Consider the following 7795-nt stretch of genomic DNA (forward strand, 5'->3'; position numbering starts at 1 on the left):
TAACTTCACTGACTATTAAGATCTAAATGATGACAAGCAGCACCTCAACTTTTTCTCCCTACCACTTGTTCTGATATCAAAGATTTCATCTAAGGAGAAATATTGAATATTATTCAGTGTGTGGGAGGATGTATTGATCTGGGAATGGTATCCAACTTTCAACATGTCAGGGAAGTAGATCATGAACTTGGCTTTTGATGAACAATGTTAACTCTATTTCTATGCACTACCCCTTGGGAATGGTGGAAATGTCCCCTTCTTGAGTCAAACCATAGCAATGACAACAGCCTCACCCCACTGCTTTATAGTATTCCTGTTGCATACTGACTTTATCATGATTAGAAAACCAAGGTTGCTTCACACACACACACACACACACACACACACACACAACACAACACAAAAATCACAACAATAATGAGAAAAGTAGGCAAGGCCAGGCACAAAAGAATGCTAACAGCCTATTCATGTACAAGACATTTTCTTTTACAGAATCCATTAAATTAATTCTTATTTGAGTTTCACAAAAACAAAACAAACTAAAAAACTGGTCAAACCAATCAGAAAAAGAATTATATATATATAGATGTATATGTATATATTTTAAGTGAGAGTTGTCAGGGAATATCAGGGAATATCTCTAACCTAGAAAACAGGAAACGGGAAGCAGAGAGTTATATTCTAAGGCCATGACACCTCCCAGTGCCAGAAATGGCATTGGATGCAGTACTCCTTGTCCCATCTGTTTTACCTCGCCATGAATCCAAGAAAAGCACTAGCCCTGGACCAGGACCCCAGCAAAATATGACAAAATGCATATGTGATCCAATGGTCAGAATGGTGACTGATGGCATTGAATTTGACGAGCCTTTGGGAACCAGCATCTTAGGCAGCTTGTTGAATTGTGCAGTCCCTCTGTGTATTCCCTTTACTATCCCTTTCTTTGTAGTTTCCCCCAAGTTTTTCTCAGATCCACATGGTTATCATCTGTTTTCATAGCATTTCCATCTTCCACTTATTAAAATCTGTTCTCCAAACCTACCATCTGGAGAAAATTTGGAAATGCCAACCACACAGAAGTAATACCCTCAGGTGAACTTGCATTTGTACAAGGAACAATGATGGTGGAATTTCAGCCATAGCAACTGGCTATAGAGAAACATGTTAGAACAAGAAAGCTATCTAGGATTCACCAAATCATACCTCATCATCTTTTCTTCCTATCATATGCATTTCCTAGGGCAAGAGTACAAATAGAAATCCACATAACACATGCTTAAATATTTAAATTTTTATGTCAAACCAACAAACTATTAAATTGTATTTGTTCCTCCTACTTAGATAAAAGATATCTTCATAACAACCAGAAAGGGTACATTTGAATTTAGAATTCTTTGCCTCTTCAGGATCCTGGACCAGAATTATGACACTGTGGGGAAAGCTGACCTTCCTTTCTCTTTGTATCACTAGCTCTGTCTAGCAATGCAGGAATACGTGTGCTACACATCCAACTCCATTTACATATGTTGTAAATAGTTTCCCTTTGGCTAAGGCTTGGTTATAGGAGTGAGTACACTAGCCACTTCCTCAGAGGCAAGAATTGGGAAGAGGTTTGCACAGTCCTTAGCAGTGAGCCTGGGGCTGTTTCAGCAGAGAATCTCAAAGTCCCAGATAACTGGAACATGGTCTAGAAGAGGAAGAGGGGTTCCATGTGAGCGTATCTCACAGATTCCTAAACACCACCCATTGTATGGAGGCAATGTGAGGGAAGGGTCAGAAAGGAGTTCTCCAACTAGGAGTCCAGATTCACAGCTCCTCTTGCCTGAGATGAATGTGACACTGCTCGTCAATGCTTGCTAGACCAGCCTATGTAGAGGACAACTTTCATGCATGGTTCAGGAGAGATAAGACATGATGGATATCTTGGGAGTCTAAAAGACTAAAGAGCAAACTTGAAAGAAATATTGGTGTGATGACAAGTCCTTTCCATACACCAACCCTAAATCTCACGCATGTTTTAGAGAGTGAGACCGAAAAGGTTGGGGAAGAATTTGAGATTATCCCAAAGACTCTATTGGGGGAATTTAGAGCAACATTGACTGCTGGAGAGGGAGGAAAATGTGTTAGCGGTCTTCAGGGAAGGTGGCACTCCTGCAACAGATGGGCCGACAGAATTTTTTTTATTTTTTTTTTTTTAATGATGATTTTATGCTTCTGGCAGAAATTTTCAATGTAATTTAGGAAAGAGAAAAAACAACATGAAGACAATTGGTGCTGTCCTTTAAGACTGGGGAGAGAACATCAAAAATAGAGTTATTAGTAGTCCTAGATTAAAAACATGAAATATTAATATTTATGGAAGTTTTATGGAAAGATTTGCCATCAAAATTGGCAAATGAAGCCAGGTTTCAAATGCACATTGTATTGAGTCCCCTGTAGGATGTGAAATTCTTGAAAGGGAAGGGTCAGTAAATTAAGTAAAACCAATGGCTTTTACTAATTCTCTCACTTCTCTTATCTATTTTACCACTTTAACCACCTTTTAATGGTTTTCCCTGTTTCCTAAATTTAAAGTTTCTATCCATCCTCTCAAAAACATTTTCTAAATGTGAATTTGAACATGCAATCATTAAGCACTGTTAGCTGCTCCTCATCAGTTGCATTTTAATTTCCTTAAAGCAACTCATTAAATGACCCCCGTATCTGGCCTCAATAAATTTTTCTAGCTTCATTTCCTGACTACCTCCTCTAAATAATTCACACACACAAAAATCTCCTCTAATATGGCATGTTCTTTTAAGCCTCTGTGCCTCTGTATATTGTGTTCCTTCTACTTGGATCAACTCTTCCTGCTGTAGTTGCACTTGATGGACTTCTATTTATCTATTAAATCTTGTTTTAAAAAATCACTCTTTCTTGAACATTTTTTCAATTCCACAAGGGAGAGCTAGTTAATTCTTCTTTTGCATTTACCCACACTTTGTGCACATACCCTGTAGGGCAATGTGCTTGTCAGATAGGTCTCACCTTCAGCATTTTTCTGTAAGTGAAGCCAGCTACTGCCCTTTAAATATCAAAGGACTGCTGAAGTTACATATATTCCATACCAACAAAATAACATGTAGAAGAAAATAGCACCTGTTTCTTGTCTGTCTTTTGAAGAGGAAAAAAAAAATGATAGTTTTTTTCTCTCAGAAGCTCCTCAACAGAGCTACCTATCAGGTCAGATGTTCACCCTAAACCTGGCAAGTGTAATAGAATTATCATGGTTAGTTACAGAACTTGGAATAGGAGATCCAAGATGATGGTAGTAAACACTGTACCTGCTTCCTTCCATGAACACATGGGTATTACAAATAAATTATAGAACAATCAACCTGGAGAAACATGTGAAATCTAGCTGAACAGAAGTTTTTTGACTAATGATATAAAGAAGAAGCAATGTTGAGACTAGTAAAGGGGATCTCAAGTAAATGTAAAATGGGCTGGCGCCAAAATTCTGTGTGGCAGTTGAGAATCATGAGGGATATCAGCCATAGAAGTTCCCCGTGGAAAAGGGAGGGATCCTAGCCCCACACCAGCTCCCAGTCTGGGGTACTGGTGCCGGGAAGAGGAGCCCCCACAACATCTGGTGGTAAAAAACATTAGGGATTCTGACCATTTGGGTGGGATGAAAGGCTGTAGGAAGTGCAGACATCCTCTTAAAGGACCCGTGAAAAGATTCACTGACTATCAGGCACTCACCCTGGGCTCCGGCAGAGAGAGGATGTCTCGGCAGGTAACTAAGGCATATGTGTGGCAAACTCAGGTGTGTGACTTCAAGGAGAAGGACAAAGGACAGTCACCATTTTCCCTGTGTGGTGTCTTCCTCCAATGCAGCTGGCAGGCAGGTGCCATCTTTCCTGTATTGAGCCGTCCCACAAATGGCCAAATCTAAATCTGAATTGGTCTGGTGAGCTCCACTGCTCTACCCTGCTGAGTCAACTGGGACTCTGCCCCACCCAACTCCCCTAATGTCAGAGGCACTTTCTTGTTAAGCAGCCAGTCCCACCCACATCTCACTCTTTCTTGGAAAAGCATCAGAGTCCTTGGGCCCCCAGCAGGTGGCAACTGGCCTCAGTGAAGTTTCAGACTTTTGCTGAGCAGCTCCAGGCTAAGCACTGGCACCAAACCAGAATCTACATTAACCTGGTGACCACAACTCTTCCTACTCTAATGACTCCCTGAGACCTTACCTCATCCAACTTTCATACCGTGTGAGGCTTTATTAGTGGCAGAACCTTAAGGGAGCCGGAAGGTGGCAACAGGCCTTCAGGTGTCCTGGCATTTTGCAGAGCTACCCCAGGCCTGATACTGGTGGCAGATGTCCTCAGTTGGCAGTGCGGCCCCTCCAACAGGCCTCCAGGTTTGGCATAGGCAGTAAAAAACCACGAATTGGTGTGTAGGTCCCATGAGGTAGTCCCTGGCCAGTCACAGGCAATGGGTGACCTGGGCCTGCACCAGAGCCTCTCCCAGGAGGCCCCAGAACCAACATACATGGAGGTTGGCTTCAGACCAAAGTAGAGCACCGCTCAATTAGTCACACAGGCAGCATACATCACCAGAGACCACTGGGACAAATCCCACCAAGTGAGGTAAGCTCCCTGTACAACAGCCTGTAAGCTGAGGATGTGGCCAAAACCCACAGACAATCAGCCTGAGCGTAAATTCCACTCACTGACACGACAATAGCAATTAAGACTCAACTATAACATGATGGCAAACACAGCCCCCATAAGGGACACTCCTAGAGCACCTGGAGCAAGTGACCAGATAGACTGTGCCAGGGCCCCACAGGGCACCTGCTACATAAGGCCACTGGGCCAAGACTGGGAGATGTAGCAGATCTACTTAATACATAGAAACAAACAGAGAGGTAGCCAAAATGAGGAAACAAAAATGCAAAAAATGGAAGAAAACTCCAGAAAAAGAACTAAATGACATGGAGTCAAGCAACATACCAGAGAGAGTTCAAAACACTGGTATAAGGATGCTCCAGGAACTTAGTGAGAACTTCAACAAAGAGATAGTAAGTATAAAAAAGGACATGGAAACCATGAAAAAGAACCAGACAGAAGTGAAGAATACAAAAACTGAAACAAAGAATGCACAGGAAGGAATCACCAGCAGACTAGATGGAACAGGATCGATCAGCAATTTAGATGACAAAGTACCAGAAAACACCCCATCGGGACAGCAGAAAGAAAAAAAAAAAAGAATTAAAAAAAAAATGAGAGTGTGAAAGGATCAAAGAGTCTCTCTTTAGTTCTTTGGAAGAAGGTGGATAAAAAGAAACTTCTTTAAAAATGGCAATAGTATCAGAATTCCTCAAGCAGGCCTGGTTTATTGACAATGAAGAGCAGGAATACATTAACACTGTGAAAAGATCCAAAGGTGGTCCCGGGTCAGCAGTGAGACCCTATCCTAGCTTCAATCCATCCTTGGATGTTGCTGCCTTGCATAAAGCAATAATGGTTAAAGGTGTGGATGAAGAAACCATCATTGACATTCTCACAAGAAAAACAATGCACAGCGTCAAGAAATCAAAGCAGCGTATCTCCAGGAAAAAGGAAAGGCCCTGGATGAAATTCTGAGGAAAGCCCTTACAGGTCACCTTGAGGAAGTTGCTTTGGCTCTATTAAAAACTCCAGCCCAATTTGATGCTGATGAACTCCGTGTTGCCATGGAGGGCCTTGGAACTGATGAAGACACTCTGAATGAAATTTTGGCATCAAGAACTAACAGAGAAATCAGAGAAATTAACAGAGTCTATAAAGAAGAATTGAAGAGAGACCTGGCTAAAGACATCACCTCAGACACATCTGAAGATTACCAGAAGGCTTTGCTTTCTCTTATTAAGGATGACCGATCTGAGGATTTTAGCCTAAGTGAAGACTTGGCTGACGCAGACGCCAGGGCATTATATGAAGCAGGAGAAAGGAGAAAAGGGACAGATGTGAATGTGTTCAATAACATTCTTACCACTAGAAGCTAGTCCCATCTTCGCAGAGTGTTTCAGAAACATGCCAAGTACAATAAGCACGACATGAACAAAGTTCTGGACCTGGAGATGAAAGGTGACATCGAGAAATGCTTCACGATAATTGTGAAGTGTGCCACAAACAAGCCAATGTTCTTTGCTGAGAAACTTCATCAGGCCATGAAGAGTGCTGGAACACGTCATAAGACATTGATCAGAATTATGGTTTCTCGTTCTGAAAGCGACATGAATGATATCAAAGCATGCTATCAGAAGTTGTACGCTCTCTCTCTCTGCCAAGCTATCCTGGATGAAACCAAAGGAGATTACGAGAAAATCCTGGTGGCTCTCTGTGGAGCACAGTAAACATTCCTTTGATGATCTCAAGCTTTTTTGATCAGAAGATTTTTTGAATCATATCTTTTCATTCCATATTATAGACTTAAATAGGAAAGATTCTTCAGCAGTATTAGTCTAGCTAACTATCTTCTGAAAACTGTAGTCTATAAATCATTTTTTATATCACAACTCTGTATAATAGAAATAAGTTTTTGAAAAATATATTTACCCCGACTATAAAACCCCTTAAACAGGTTCTAGTAACATCACCTGAGAAAGATGTCTATGTAACACAAAATAAAATGATTTTACAGGAAAAAAAAAAAAAGAAGCTAGCTTAAGAGATCACTGGGACCACATCAAGCATAACAACATTCACATCAAAGGGGTACTAGAAGGAGAAGAGAGAGAGCAAAGAATTGAAAACCTATTTGAAAAAATAATGAGTGAAAACTTCCCTAACCTGGTGAATGAAATAGACCTACAAGTCCAGGAAGTGCAGAGTCCCAAACAAGATGAACCCAAACAGGCCCACACCAAGATGCATTATAATTAAAATGGCAAAGGATAAAGACAAAGACAGGATCCTAAAGGCAGCGAAGGAAAGGAAACTGGTATCTTATAAGGGAGCTCCCACAAGATTCCCAGCTGATTTCTCAACAGAAAGTTTACAGACCAGAAGGGATTGGCACAAACTATTCACAGTAATGAAAAGCAAGGTCCTACAACCAAGGGTGCTCTCCAGCAAGGCTATCATTTAAAATCAAAGGATAGGTAAAGAGCTTCCCAGACAATCAAAAGCTAAAGGAGTTCATCACCACCAAACTAGTATTATAGGGAATGTTAAAGGTATTACAAGGAATGTTAGAGGAACTTCTTTAAGATGGATAGATAAATAAATAAATAAATAAATATTATGAATAATAAAATATCATAGCTACATATCTATCAACAATTACTTTTAATGTAAATGGATTAAGTGTTCCAAACAAAAGACATAGGAGAGCTGAATGGATAAGAAAACAAAACCCTTACATATGTCACCTACAAGAGACTAACTTCAGACTGAAAGACACACACAAACAGAAAGTAAAGGGATGGAAAGAGATATTTCATGAAAATGGAAAGGAAAAAAAAATGGGGGTAGCAATACTTATACTAGACAAAATAGACTTTAAAACAAAGGCTATCACAAGAGACAAAGAACAACCCAGTAATCCCACTTCAGGGTACTTATCCAAAGAAACCTAAAACGCTACTTAGAGGGTACCAGTATATCCATATGTTCATTGCATCATTGTTTGCAATGGTAAAGATGTGGAGGCAGCCTGGGTGTCTGTTGATGGAAGAATGGATAAAGAGTGGTAATACATCTATACAATGGAATATTGCTCGGCCAGGGATGGTAATGTGTTCTTGCCATCTACGACAACATGG

The 7795-nt window shown here is 40.6% G+C and overlaps 1 pseudogene; it reads left to right on the forward strand.

Moving 5' to 3' along the window:
• Positions 1-5295: 5295 nt before the first annotated feature.
• Positions 5296-6385, forward strand: LOC117011929 (annexin A1-like; annotated as a pseudogene).
• Positions 6386-7795: the final 1410 nt, after the last annotated feature.

The sequence above is a fragment of the Rhinolophus ferrumequinum genome, chromosome 19 (genome assembly GCF_004115265.2).
Source record: "Rhinolophus ferrumequinum isolate MPI-CBG mRhiFer1 chromosome 19, mRhiFer1_v1.p, whole genome shotgun sequence".
Taxonomy (NCBI): Eukaryota; Metazoa; Chordata; class Mammalia; order Chiroptera; family Rhinolophidae; genus Rhinolophus; species Rhinolophus ferrumequinum.